This window comes from Heterocephalus glaber, unplaced genomic scaffold (genome assembly GCF_053883595.1).
Source record: "Heterocephalus glaber isolate CG9 unplaced genomic scaffold, H.glaber_assembly_v1.0 deba00000331, whole genome shotgun sequence".
In the NCBI taxonomy this organism is placed as follows: Eukaryota; Metazoa; Chordata; class Mammalia; order Rodentia; family Bathyergidae; genus Heterocephalus; species Heterocephalus glaber.
Genome location: NW_028258142.1, coordinates 33,312,002 through 33,327,290, shown reverse-complemented (window position 1 = coordinate 33,327,290; position 15,289 = coordinate 33,312,002). Strand labels below are relative to the sequence as shown.

At 48.3% G+C, this 15,289-nt stretch overlaps 1 protein-coding gene across 4 annotated transcripts in view; it reads right to left on the bottom strand.

The window, feature by feature from the left end:
- Positions 1–13,823, bottom strand: part of Zbtb7c (zinc finger and BTB domain containing 7C) — a 355,840-nt gene extending 342,017 nt beyond the window's left edge. For all 4 annotated transcript variants that reach the window (XM_021236603.2, XM_087193074.1, XM_004855114.3 and 1 more), the window contains exon 1: positions 13,641–13,823. The gene's annotated coding sequence lies outside the window, so the exon portion shown is untranslated. The remainder of the gene's footprint in view (positions 1–13,640) is intronic.
- Positions 13,824–15,289: the final 1,466 nt, after the last annotated feature.

The following is a 15,289-nucleotide window of genomic DNA, read 5'->3' as shown; positions in this document are numbered from 1 at the left end:
TATAGGGCTGGCACATTAGCAGGGGCAAAAATTAGCCAGGTTCTACCACTATATTGAAATTTAGAACATCAGAGTACAGTGACTACATTTTTCTCTGGAGATCTTTACAGCTATTTGGAATTATGAACCCATAATATGCAAATGCACGGGGCTAAGAAATACACATTCTTGGCAGAGACTGAAGATGTTATAATGTGTGCTGTAAACGACGATGCGTATGTGTATAAAATCAGTGTGCACATACTAACTGGTAGATTATCCCCTCTAAAACCACACATAAATTCTCCTGACAGCAATTGGAATTTTGCACACATCCCAAGAATGAACAGACTCTTAATGTGCTGTGTGTGTGTGTGTGTGTGTGTGTGTGTGTGTGTGTGTGTGTGTGTGTATGAAGGATGGAGTATAAAAAGAAACAAAAAGGGTTACTAAACTAAGAGAGCTTTTTGATTCTTGAGCATGGCAAAAAAAGGTTCAGGGGCCACGCATTTCTTCTAAGCATGATAATTATAATATTAGCAGCAGTCAATATATTTATTGAGTTCTGGACTCCATATCAGCCACTGTGATGGGTGCTTTCCACCCAAAATCCCATTTGAGGAAGGAGGGAGGAAGAGAGAGAGAAAATATCAGGTCATGGTTGTATGTGATATGTGTTCTACTCAAATGCTTTACCACCCTGGCAAATGGCTACTTTCCAGGAAATGTAACAATTTATAATTGTGAAAATGTTAGTTTGTCCAGGAGGCAGGCACCCAAGGAAAATTGGGTCCCTAAGGTACCCAGTGACAAGGGGCAGAGTCCTCATATAGAGATGTGTCCTTTTGTGGTGAGATCTGAAGCCAAAATCTAGGTAATTGCCATTTCTGAGCAAAGAGCAGAAAATTAGGGAACTGCAGCCCAGAATCTGAGAAAAGGTAACAAATTCCCAAAATAGAATGTTGCTGAGTCAGGTCTGTACAAATGCAGGGGTTTGAAAATTGTAAGGAAGGAAAAGAAAAGCCTTTAGTTAAACAATGGCTTTTAATGACTTCTGCAAATAGGTGCCTCTCTGCAAGGAGGGCCAAATCTGGTGCATCACAACCTAAAGGAATAAAGAATTCCTCCCAAAGCCAAGGAGGGAGAACATAGCATAATTTAGTTTTCTATAATGTAAGCAGAAGTATTATTTTATCAAATAACTCATCTTTACAACCGCTGTCTCCATCCCTGGCCCCATGTAAAGCAGTTTAGGAAAACATCCAAGGACTCTGGGTAGACAAAAGCAAGCACACACCTATTTTCCAATGGTCAGCAAGGAGAGTACTTGGGACTTTACCCTCTGCATTCTCTTCTGCACTGCCCAGCTTGTGAGCAAGATTTCTGAGTTCTTGGAAACTAGCTGAAATATGAATTAAGAAATGATTTGCAAAATGGGCACAAGCACATCAACCATTAGACCTGAACCAGAAATGGGAAGCATTTTCTTTATCCTCCATAAACATTCTGCAAGGCTCAAGGAAAGAAGCCTCGGGTGAGATCAGATCTGCCACCTACTAATCCTTCATTAAGGCACACATTCCCAAGTGCAGAGACAGTCAGAAAAATAAAAAGCAGGCTTTTTTGTTGAAGTGATTTGCATTTATTTGTAAGTTAGTACTAGGACAGAGAGACCTTCAAATTACAAGATGGATATAAATCCACTGGAGGAAGCTTATGCAAACTGAGGCCTTGGAATGGGGTCCTTGAATCTCTTTACCACATCTCAAGGCCTAATCATTACACAAGATTTACCAGTCCTCAAATTATTTTCTCTGTTCCTGTGCACTCCCACATACTGCTTGGCCCACACCACAGAGCAAATATAATGAAAGAGGAATTCTTATCCTTAACTACAAGCCAAGGCAGTGGTGGTCAGCAAGTCATATGGTTTTCACAGAAATGGAAATACAGAACTATCCATCTGCAGAATTATAACATATGTATAACACGCACCTCTGGGATATATTAACACCTAGATTTAGTGGCCTGGTATTTCTTTGTGCTGGTAGTTGCATTTTTACAACTGCTTTAAGTGTTTCCAAAATACCATGTGAAGGAAATACTGGCCACTGAATAAAATTTATCCCAGTTTGGTGCTGGACTAACATATGGTTTTACTACTTAGTATCACGTGGATTATCTCTTCCTAAATTCTTATTGTTTAAGGCTAAAATCAAGACCATGCCACCTCCTGAGTCATATCAGCACTGAACTGACCAAGGCAGAAAGACCAGAAGTGAAATGGAAGAGGAGAACTGGGAGGTGGAACTGGGAGGTAAGAGTTGCTGCAATTACTTCCCTAAATCTGACTCTTAAGCAAATGCATTTTCTACTGATTCCTACAAACACCTTCCTGCAAAAAGGACACATCTTTGAGCTTGGCCCATGTCATGTTGGTTGCACTTCTACACCTTTGCCCAGGAAGTTCCCCTCACCCTGAATACTCTCTAAGAACCTCCTTGTCAATTTCAGTGCCACGGAGAGAATATGGGCTCTGGAATCGTAGCTCTGTCACCTCCTGACAGAAGTACCACATCAAGTGAGTTAACCTGAACAGTGCAAGCCTCAGTTCCTTATCTGCTAAATGGGAATAATAATGCTGAATTGAAAGTCACTGTGAGAATTAATGAAGATGTCATAGTCAGGAAGGGCCTGCCAATGCAGTAGTTGCTCAATAATGTCAATTCTAACCCACTTATCAGCTCCCTTCCAGAGGCTCATCTCAAATTTCACATCTGCCAACTCTGAGTACACAAACTGGAGGGTACATGACTGCTCTTTCTTTGAAACTTTATAGCCTGTACAAGTTACCCTACATCATTTAGCCATATCTATGTCCTGCGTACATCATCATCTTCCGAACTCATTTTCAAATCCTTGAAGATACAGTGGTATCTCAGTTCATGAACTTGATTCTTTCCATGATTCTGGTCACAAACTGAGTTGGTCAAGAACTGAATCAAATTCAATGGTTAGGTTCAATGATGACCTTACAGGAATATCTGATTCGGTTCTTGTCCAGTTCAGTTTGTGAGCAGAATTGTGGAGAGGAAATTGAGTTTGTGAACTGAGGTACCACTGTAAATCATGTCTTGGGCTTCTCCTGACCGCCCCCCAGGACAAAAGACACCACAGAAGCCCAAACACATCTTGTCTTCCCTGTGGGATCACAGCCTCCCTACCTGCACACACCCAAAAGTAGTAAAGATTCTCCATGATCAGATAGTTTCTAGGGCCAGCTCTTAGCTTGCTGCCTTCAAGCCCACTGATGGAGTTCCACTCTCTCAGCCTGGGGTCTGTTTAAGAAAGCATTCTGAGCCCCAAGAGCACAGGATTCCAGGATTGGGGCCAGCATTCATAAGAAATAGATTCCTTAAAGAAGGGAGCAGAGAGCTTCATACACACTGGGACAAGCTCTGGAATCGCCAGCTCAGGCAAGGAAAGAGCATTTACTTCCATACAGCAGGATTGATTTCTCTCTGACAACCACAGCTCCCTCTGTCCACTGGGCCATTGCCCCATTGATGCCCATTTGTTATGAAGGGACTAGGAGAGCCACACACCTAGACTCTGAAGCTAGCCTGATGCCCTGGGATAAAGAGTTTCAAAGCCCCTTGAGGTCAGAAGGAACACACTCAACACACAGTCCTCCTGCCTGAGCCAGGCCCCAGACTCAGGACTTTAGAGGACCCTGCAGACAGGCAGGGGCTGTAACAGGCAGCTGAGAAAACCAATGACATAGTGGCATGAGCTGTGGTCAGGAAACCCCAGATAATGGCCTCAGAGCCCCTCCCTCACAACCTGCATTCCACCTCCAATTCAAGGGGTCCAACATTACCCCCAGGGACTTCCATTTTCTTCCTCTCTCAGAGTTGTACCCAACGAGGCTTTACCCTTCTTTTCCAGCATGAAACCGCATCTGTTCTCTGTTCCCATCAGAGTCACCAACTAATATGAGGCTCCGTCCCAGAATGTGAGCACCACCTTTTAACCCTTTTTCTCCTTCACACCCCACCTCCACCCAGCACACAGTAGGAGCTTTAAAACACCAGCCTACTAAGTCAAGGTTGACTGCATGATTTGTTTTCCCAGAAGTTCAGCTGAAATGTGTTTATTCTGCTCAATCTTTAAACAATTAAGTAATTTCATTCTTAGAAATATCTTAACAATAACTGAACAATAACTCAGCATACTTGGAGTGCTAAAAATTTGCCTGTATTCAGAAAAATCAAGGATGGCTTTCATTTAAAAAAATCACTTAGTATTGTTATCAGCAAAAGACTAGAAACCAAAATATCCATGTATAAGGGATAGTCAAATTGTCAAGCTGTAACAGTCAGATCCTAGATATTTCCAAGATATATTAAGTGGAAAGTGAAATACAATGTGTCTGAACTACTTTTTTTTGGATAAAAAATTTAGAAATAAACATGCACATGTATGTATACATACACACATATATGTGTAGGCTTTTTCTTTTTCTTTTTGGATATGCACCAAAAGTCTTTAAGCTAAAGAAACTATTAATGGTAGTTGCCTTCAAGTAAAGGAAGTAATAGCAGTGAGAGAAAGATGTTTCATTTTAAATAGCCTTTTGTACCTTCCGAATTTTAAACCATGTTGTTTAAACCATAGTGTTGACCTATTCAAAAAATTAAATTAAAAATTTAAAGTAAACAATATGGGGGAAAGTAATTCAAAAAATCTAGTTTAGGAAAACAAAAAGAGAAACCCTCATTTAAAAATGGTTCGAGGCAGCCTGTTGAGTCATCTGTGAACTAGGAGGAGACAGAACTGAGGTGGAAGGACCCAGGGGGAGGCAGCACAGGTTGTGGGATGACCTTCAAGAGTGGTGTGGCCCCTCCGAGCCTCAGTGTCCTCATTTGGGAAGAGCAGTGTTGGGCCAACTCTTAGAACACTCAGACCCCTTTCCTGCCTGGGGATGGGGTCCTCAGGTAAATACAGCCAGTTACTTGGTGAGTCATGATATGATGTTTTAAAAGGACACCCTTACAAATGAAGGGGGCTTCCTTTCCCCTACAGAAGGCTGTAGTCCCTTCTCACAGTGCCTCTGACTTCAGGAGCTGAAAATACACTGGGACACCGCCCTTCCCTCCAAACACACCTGCTGTTCTATCCCTCCCTTTTCCCACATCCTCTCTGGACAGGCCCAGTGCCCATTTATGACAGAATTGAAAAAATTCCTTTTTTGTATTAATATTTCCTGTCGGCCCCTCCCATCTTTTATGGTTGCCATTCACAGCCCTCTGGGAAGACCCAGGAATAAAACGAAGCTCCAAAATTTCAACATAATGAAAACATGTCACTGTTTTAAAATAGCAAGGCTCCTGCCCCATCTCCAAAACACACTTTCTAAAAGGCAGGCTGGTGGTGGTGACTGGTCACCGTCCATTCTTAGAGAGCCTCACTGCACAAGTTGTCTTAGCAAAACTTTGAAGGTGATGTTTGAAAATGTGGGTCCCAAGATCTCCCTGCCACCCAAACCTCTCACCATCCCTACCTACACTCTCTTCAGCCCTGGAAGTGGCTAAATTGGCTTTCCATATCGTTCTCTCCAGAATTAGAGAATACCAGAGAAGAAATGGCCTTTAGAGATAACACAACCTTGCATCACAGATGGGGAAACCAAGGCCTGGGAGAGCAGAATGGTTTCCTCAGGAACACACCATATGCCCACCACTGAGCCAAGACAAAAGTCAGCTCTCGCTACCCTTTGCATCCTCCCTAACTCAGTAGCTTTTGCTGTGCTCCTCCCAGAGCCCCTGCTGCTTTGCCTCATACTCCTGTGGAGTCCCCCCAAGTAGCCCCATCCTCCCGACCCTGGCCCTCCCGAACCTCTGCCCCAGGTTCCCTGTGCTGTCCAATATGGCAGCCACTAGCCTTGGGAGACTACTGGGCACTTGAAATAGGACTAGGGTTCCATGCTGAAATAATATTTCAGACATACTAGGTAAAAATATATTGGGTAAAATTTAGTTTACCTTTTTTAATACTTTTTCAAAATGTAGCTACTAGAAAATTTTAAATTGTATAGATGACTCAAATTAAATTCCTATTTAGAGTGTGCTGTTCCAAGTGCTGCTACCCCACTCAGGTCCCAATCAGCACAACTAACCTGGCCCAGTCCATCCATCTCTGTGGCTACATATTTTCTACTGTAAGGTGCCCACGTCCATAAGGGAGTAGTGTCCTTCTGCTGGTGATGGCTAGATTAGGCCCCTGCCTTTAGTAAGTGTATTTCCCCCTTCATATGAGGTAGAGAAGGAGGAAAGGATCCTCTAGTAACATTACTTCTGCCTATATATGTGCAGTTTCCCCTAACACCCTTCTTGTAGACTGAGTTTTTAATCCTCTGAAATAGGTGGCAACTTGGGAAGAAGGGAGAGGAAGACAACAGAGTCTTCGATCTCCTCTGGCACCAATCCTCAGTCTTCCCTATCTCCCTTCAGGTTAGAAATAGAAATTTATAAAATGCATGAGTATTGATGACTACCACTCTTCACGGGGTGCTTTTCTAACAGCTTGTGAGTGTTAGTGCATCTCACTTTCCTGACCACCCTTATCAAGTTAGTATTATCACAGCTGCACAGACGAGGAAACCAAAGCTGAGAGTGGTTAAGTAATGTGCCCAAGGTGACAAGAGAAAGTGGCTGAGCCATAGGATTCAGGTCTGATTAGCTCCAAGCTTATGCTCCTCGTTGTCTCTTAACTCCTCAACCTCCATAGCTTCATCTGCAGCTGGGGATGGTATGTATCTGCCCGGAGGAGGCAGAGGCCTCCAATCTCAAGAACATACCCTCTGCTGGCCTAGGTTCTGGGCCCTGGGAAGGTTCCAGTTTGAAAAATCTTGCCACTCCCTAGCTTGAGCTGCACCTCCTCACTCCCATCTCCACTCAGAGGCTCCACCCCCATGCCTTTCCTCCTGTCTGGGTCTCTGTGCTTCCTGTCTCAAGGGAGTTCACAGCTTCTAGCTCCTTGTATCAAGTCTCTACCTAAACCTCACCTCCTCCAAAAACACACCAAAATTAAGTCATTTCATTGTCCCTGTGCTACATTTCCTGCTCTTTCTCCCACTCCACAACCTAGCCCCCAGTTATGCATTCTCTCACAAGAGGATTTCAACATGGACATGGATAAGTAAGGATCTCACCTCCCACAGGAAAGGCTGTGTATTTTATTCATGTAGCAAATTAGTTCCCATGCCTCTCCATGTACCAGCTACTCTTCCAAGCCCAAGAACATGGTAGTAAAACAGACCATGTCACTGGTCTCCTAAGGAAATGAGTGCCCCCTCCAAGAGTGGTGCCCTAAACATACAAATGGAATAACATGCGTTGATATTTCTCCTCCTGCTTCTCTTATTTGTAGGTCAAAGAATGATTGGCTAATGTACACCTATGGTTAAATAAGGTATGGTGTGTTATTTGAAGGGTCACTACACATCCATGATAAACATTTCCATTCATGTGCTAGAATGTACTTACAGCACTATGTACCCCTGTGCTTACCATGATGATGCAGAGAAGTGAGCAATGGGGCCGGGGATTTAGCTCAGCAGTTCCGTCGCCTGCCTCGAAAGCACAAAGACCCGAGTTCGATCCCCAGTACCAAAAAATAAAAAATTTTTAAAAATTTAAAAAGAGAAGTGAGCAATGAGGAGCATGGCTCCAAACACACTGACAGTGAGCTGGGAAGCAGGTAAAGACAGAAATTTCCCTTAGTCAAAGTACAGAAGGTAAAGCTATCTGAAATCTTTGCAGTTGGGTGAAGAAACTCTAAGACATTTTTTTTCTGGTATCAATGATGCATAGTGGGAATGTGAGTGTCTGGCTGCCAAAGGAAATATCCTGTTTAGTGGAAGATGGCATGGGTTTTAAAAGTTTGGGGGAACGATGTATATCGTCAATTATATTTTATGTGTGTCCCTCTGTGCATATACGTGGGTTTGCGTATATAGAAAAAAGACTGGAAGGAAATACTTCAAAATTAGTGTTGTAGCAGTTTTTGTTTTGTTTTCATTTTACACTTTTCTACATTTTCCAATTTTTCTATCATGACTCTTACTGTTTTTATAATCAGAAAATAAGCAGTCAGTAAAATGAATGCTAATAGATTTTTAATTTCCTCATGAATCTGTTTTTATAGGCACCATTTCAGCAGTGTTTGGAAATCAGCAGGTTGTGAAGCACAAGTGAAATTCCCCACTCCTGCAGGGCTGAGTGTACCCCCTTAGACCTGGGGAGAAACCCTCCCTGCATCCACGTTGGCAGGCAGCTGTCCACAGCTGTGCTGAGGAGGCTGCCAATGAGTGGCGCTGGTGGAAAAACACAACATTCCTGACTCTCCAAGGATGGCATTATGCTTGGAACTCTTGCCCACCAAAAAAGTAAATAAACAGAGAAAGGGAGTGGGGAGGGAAGGAGGAGGAGGAAAGAGAGACAGACAGGCAGACAGACAGACAAGACACTAGAAGAACCTTAGTCGTAGAAGTGGGTCAGTTGCCAGAGCTCCTGAACTTACAGCATCTGACAAAAGACTCACATATACACACCTAAACCAGCCTTGATGGTGGCCCTGCTGGGCTGTGCCCCTTGAATGCCCCTTCCCTTTCTGGTGTGCATCAAAATATACATGAAGTAGCTTTATTTCTGCCTCTAGGCTGAAGAGATCCACAGGGCAGGGCCTCTGGCTGATTCAGCTTCACACACCCCAACAGTACAAACTGGTGTAAATCGCCTACCAGCTGTTTATCTGGGCACACCATGTGCCTAGCTCTGTGCTGAAGAAACAACACAGACCAAAACACACAAGGTCTCTGGCCTCATGGAGCTTACATTCCGATGGGAAAAACAGACAATAAACAAGAGGAGAAACAAGATTCCTCCCAAATAGTGTTGTGTACAGTAAAGAATATAGTGCAGGGTGATGTTTCATTGACACCTAAATGACAAGGAGAAGTCAGTTGGGGAGAATCAGAGGAAAGAGCATTTCAGGTACAGAGAATGGCCACATGAGAAACACAAGAGCTCCAAGTGTGCAAGAAACAAGGAGTCAGGAGGGTGGGACATGGAGTGGGGAAGGTCAGAGAGGCAGGAACTGGCCACACAGGAGCACAGAGGGAGTGGCCTGACCTATCTTCCTGAAGGAACCTCACACTGCCTGCTGCTGTGTGAGCTTGGACCAGGCCACAGCAGCCAAACAAAAGGACTAAATGATCCTGTGCAGAATCCATGAGGGGCGCTCCTAGCATCACTGTGACGTGGAGTAGCCAGTCAGCCTGGCCCCGGGCTCTCACAGTGCCCATGAAACCCCCATCTCTTCTCCACTCTGCTGCTGTGTTCTTGCCCTCCCAACACGCCCTTCACAGTGCCCAGAGGAAGCTGACAGCAACAAAGCAAATCAGACTGCCATCCACCCACCCATCCACCCTGCCCAGCCTGACTGGTTCTAAAAACATGTCTTGTACCCAGCCCTTGTGCTGCACTCTAAGAACAAGGAGAGAAACAGCACACAAACTGTGTCCTCAAGGGCACAGGCTTATGTGCCTGTGCCACCCATGCCAGGCCACCCTTGTCCTAGCCATCCGCCCCAACTCTCTTCTCCATCCAGGGCCTCCTACTTAAATCTTTTCCCGCTGGTAAAAACCTGCTGGGAGCCCTTCAAACAGTTCTGATGGGCAGATCAACTCACACCAAGAGGCAAAGCAGAGAGACCAGCCCAGTGGTGCGGCTTCCTCCTCCCTCTCAGCCCCTCCCTTCTCTTCCCACCCAGGGGAAAATCTGTTCAGTTTCAGGAATGAAGCTGTAACCGGTAACATGGCAGGTATTATTTACTCCAAGACAAAAGAGGACTTTCGTGTCGGTTAAAGAGTGGGTGGGCAAGGGGGGCAGCAGGACAGGTCTGGAGTAGAGCTGGGGAGGAGGGCCTGCTTCAAACCTCCTCCACCAGCCCTACAGAAAAATGCCTCAGCTTGGAGTCAAAGGAACCATGTCTAATTCATCACTTTCAGAATCTCTTGCATAAAAACTATTGTCAGCTGGGGGTGGTAGCACTTGCCTGTAATCCAGCTACTTGGGAGGCTGAGGCAGGAGGATCAAAAGTTTGAGGCCCCCTGGGTAACTTTGCAAGACTGACTCACAATAAAATAAATAAAAAGAGCTGGAGATTTAGCTCAGTGCTCCCTGCTTCAAATCCCAGTACTTAGGGGAGGAGAGGAACTCTTGTCATTATTCAGAAAGACTAACTGTGCTCATTTTAGTAGTTCTTAATTTCTGCGGGGTGGGAGTGGGGGGTTGTTCCACTGTGCAGTGGGGACAGTGCCTGAGAGAAGGTGCAGGCACTGGCCCCAGGAAATCCTTGTATCTTAAATCCCCCAGGGCAGCTGACAGTCCAAGAAGCCCTACAGATCCCTCCACTCAGGCTGAGGTCCATGCCAATGTGGATGGGTAGCAGGTTTATTCCCAGTGGGACACAGTCATCCTAGGGAGAAATCAGTGCCACAGATGGTTCCAGACCCTTGAGTCTCTTTTCCCAGGAGGGAAGGAGGAGTTATAAATAGCTTGAACTCCTTCACCCCTTCACAGGCACAGATCCCACAACCCCTCCCCAGCCTCAGCCAGCTGGTCCCTCAGCACCCAAGTCCCCACAGCCTGCTAGGAGAGGAAGGACAACTGCCCAGCCTCAGCAGGGGTGAGGAACAAGATGCCCCGAGGACCAGTCTTCAATGAGCTTTAACTGTGACCCCACCACCCCTCCAAGCTCCTCTGTAACTGCAGTGTTAGATGGGACAAGGGTCCGAAAACTTAACTAGGGAGTCACCTACACCGTGGTCAGTCCAGCAAGTCCAAGCCACGTGTTCAGGATGTTAATACAGTGGAAGAAGTTTTAGGAAAACCACTTTCCCCTCACTCTGCCTCAGTTTCTCTATCTATGGATGAACAAATAGCTGAACCATCTAGCTGTGGGAAATGCTAATGAGATTAGCACGTGATAAAAGTGAAATGTAACACCATATTATCAATGGTAGACCAAATCTTGGTTCTTGCACAGGAGTCCAAAGCATAGCTACCCTGATAGCAACTCTTATCTGTTCAGGAGAGTGGAAGAATTAAACTCAATGGCACTGCATTAGTCTTGAATTCTTGATACTTCGTGTCCTAGAAAGCAATATAACATACAAAATATTCTCCCTTTTAAGTCATTTCTGACTAATACAGATTGATGCATACCACACCCACAGTTCTTTTGATTTAATAAGGTTCTGCTTGACTGTACACAACAGCATAGACTGAAGACTAAGCACTGCCCTACAATATTTTGCTTTGAGGAAAAAGTTATCTTAATCATTCTGTTTATCGTTCTATTCCTTCCCCACCCCTCCCATACACAATGGTAAGAAACAAGTGGCTAAAATCTAAGTGGCTAACTCTCAGCTCTTTTTAATTAAGACACTTTGTTTGCTCAATAAAATACAGAGTAAAAAACATTTACTGAGAACCCACTCATTGATGCTTAATAGCTGTGTCAAATATTCATAACAACATTTCTTCCAGCACCCCCAGATAATTGCTCATCTTTCTCATTTGGTATCTACAACAGCACAGCATTTGTGTCCAAGTGTAATTGATCCAAAATTGGGCTCACTTTCAAAAATATCTGTAAAACCTAATTACCAGGAAAATAGAGTTCTGGCATCCTATGGAAAGTGGGTGCTTCAGTGAGACAAGCTGCAAATTCATCTTGGCTAATCAAGCTACATTATGTTACCAAACGAATCTACAGGGTTTGGAGTAATGAGGGATCAGGAAAAGTTGGGACAGTGTCAGACTGGACTTTGCAATGACAGACCCAATTTGGTTAAGCCAAAGACACAGGATAGGAAATACACCACACTACCTAGCAAATGTGGATCTAGAAAGTACCAGATAAGCCCATAATGTGCTTGGGGTCTGGCAGTGGCATTTCTCATCTCAGAACCTACAAGGCCTTACCCAGAGAACTCCCTCCATCCTGGCCTGGGATACTAATGTCATTTCTAGTCTCCCTGGGCCTCTTACCACTGAGGTAGGTCACTTTCCTTTCTTGTTCCTTTGTTAAATGAGTCTTCCTAATATTGAAGATCGTTTTCAACCCCCCAAATTCTGTGATCTTCTTTAAAGCAGGGAGCACCTTTTCCGTTCAGGGATTTTGTGGGGGCAGGGGGACTAGAGCAGGACCAAAGAGAATGAAGGATTGGGTGTTTTCCAACTGTCACAGTTTTGTAGTTATTTGTAACACCCAGGTATCAGACCCACTCTGGGAATAATGATTTCTTTCAGCCCAGGACCTACCGGGGTGGTTCTACCTCTCTGCCCTGGATTCGTCAACCTGACCAATGAGGACAGGGGCCAAGCCACCAGATCTGCAAACCTCTCCCGACGCTGGACTTAACATATCTTCCTCTTCTAAGAGGTCGTCTCTTCCCACCCCCATCCCTCTTTCCGTCCCAGAAGCCCCAGAAATCCCATCCCTAGCCTTGCTAATGGCCCGTAAGGTTGGCCCACAGGCAGCACAGGCCACCCACCTCCAGCTCAGCCCTGAGCTAGGGAGCCAGTCTCCACAGCTCTTTAGATTTCAAAGGTAACGGGGGCTGCTGCTTCGCTTTTCTTTGGCTTCTCCTGGCCTTGCTTCCTAGTGAAATCAGACAAGCGGCCAGAATAACAAAGCAGCACAGAGGCCAGAGAAAATTCGCTTTCAACCAAGCAAGAGATGCGCACTCCGTGAGCGAAGACGCGTGCGGTTCCCCTGCGTGTCGCTAGGAAGAGCTGCCTCTCGAAGGCGACAAGTACAGGACAAGGCTTGGCTTAACTTGACCGAGGCTTGGAGGAACTGTGTGAGTACGCCCAGTTCTCTCAACTTCCCAATTTGACAGCATTTTAGACCCAGTCTATGTGCCACCTGAGTACAAGACCACCCTCAGGTCTCACTGCGGAAGTGTGGGTTCCGTGCATTTCCAACCCTTTTCCTAATCTTCAAGGAAAGACAGTGTGAGGTACGGATGTTGAAGTCCCAGAAAACCGGCATTCCCCAAAATGCTTCCGCGCTTTTCCGGCAGAAGTGCGGTAAAACTTTTGGAAGAAACCACCTGTGGCTGCCAACAGTCCCGCCCCGCCTGGGCCCGGAGGCGCCGCAGAGCCAGGGCCGCACGCGTCTGCAGAAGTTCCCTTCCAGCCCCGCGCGCCACTTCACTCCGGGCCGCGGTGCCAGCCAGGAGGCGCGGCGCCCGCTCGCTGGCTCGCTCTCCTCTGGCTCTCCCCCTCACTCCCCCCTTCTCCCTCCTCCCGCCTCCTCCGGTTGCATGGCTGCCGCACGGAGCCCCTGAATAGCCACTGCAGCCCCCCGCCTCCTGCCCAGCGAGCTGAGGGCGTCCCTGCCCCCGCCGGCGCCCCAGAGCGCGCGGACCGCCCGCCTCCTAGCAACGGCCCCCGCGATGGCTTTCGGACGCGGCGGATGCGCGACCCCCTCTCGGCACCCCGCAACCTCCCGACCCGCTTGGGCGACCGAGATGAGGGAGGGACCCCTGGCAGCCGGTGCCCGAGCCGGCCAGCGAAGCCCCTCACCTATGCGCGCCGCCGGCCCCAAGCACCTCCCGCACTTGGCCCCGGGCCGCGATCCTCGCGTCTTCCTCCGCCGCCGCGGTCGGTCGGTCCGGCGCTCGCAAGCAGCGCCGGCTGAGCCCCTGTCATCGGAGTCTCGTGGCGGGGCCGCGCCGGCGGGTGTGGAGCCGAGCAGCAGCGGGCGCGCGGGCAGCTCCTCCCTCCCCAGCCCGCGCCTCCGCCCTCCTCGCGCCGCCCCGCCTCCCGCGCCGCGGCCGTCAGCCCCGCGACCCGCGCCCGGAGACCGCGCAGCCGGCTCGGGGGGCGCACGGGGCGAAAGGGCCCGGATGTCTGCGGTCGCCTCCCGCTCGCGCCCGCCCCCTCCGCGCCGTGCCTGCCACACATGCACTTGCTGCGTCCCAGTCTCCTCCGGCTCCGTTAATTTCTATTTTGACAGTAACTGTGGCTAGTGGGCGGCGCCGCGAGGGCCGCGCGGGACCCGCGGAGGACGCGGGCGGGAGTCAGGCCGGCGCGGGGGCGGAGTGGGGGGCCGGGCAGAACCACCCGCCGCTCGGGGCTCCTTGTCTTTTTTCTTGCTTTCCTTTTTTCTCTTTGCCTCCTCCAGGATTTAAAGGGACAGCCCCGGCCAAGGCGAGGGGCCAGGCGGCCAGTTTTTCCGGTCTCCATACGCCCTCTGCGGCCCGGCCGGACCCGCCCGCACCCCGAGCGCGAGTTGCAAACTGCGGGGTATTTTTAGGTACACACCCGGCCCGGGGCAGCGGTGCGGCAGGGCTTGGCTCAGTTTCCCGGCGTAAGGCTATTTTTACAGAGTCTGAGTGGCGGAGGAAATTAAACAACTCAGCAACTGCTTTCCCACCCAAAGTGGGGAGCAAAGAGTAGGGGCGAGAAGTTTCCCAAATGCTTTCGGGATTCCAGCGAGAGCAGCAAGACCTCGGCGACACGAGAAACCGCAGGCTTGCAGCACTCCTGGGCGCCCAAACTGCGGGCAAACTCTCTCTTGAGGCCACTTGGGCCCAAGGACCCATCACCCCTGGCCTGCCGGGGGCCCCAGCTTTCGGCCACCGCCGTCCTGCAACTGCCCGGGCATCCAGTCACTCCTTACCTGGCAGGAGGCCTTCCTAACCGTCCAATCACTGCGCTACCCAGCCAAGGGGCGGGCCAAGGGATGCCTAGCCTCAGCCCCACCCCACCAAGCCCCGCCCCCGCGGATGCTGTTTTGCGGGTTGAGTCTCTGAGACGCGCCGCCAGTAGTGCTGATGGATACTTAAAGTGCCCACCTGAGGAAAGAAGAGGGGATTCCGGCCCGGGAGGCACAGCAGGAGCTGCCGAGGAGGGCTAAGCGACGCTTGGACAAACATTCGGACCACCATTAGGCCGGAGCACACTCGAGCTGGGTTTGCAACCCATCCCTCTGTGATCTGGCATACACCTGAACCCTTAGCCTCCTAGGCACGAAATCTGAGGCGGTATCCCTGCACGCCAGCGGGACCTCTCCGGACCTCCACCCTCAGACGCAGGAAAGTTTACTGTTCTCCAGCTCCTCCTAGGCTGGCTTATCCGCCCAGAGCGTCTCCCGGGAAAGGTGACAAAAGGAATCGTAGCTTGCCTGGCCCTCGTTCTGGCCACCGACCAATGAATGGGCAGTGTTGCCG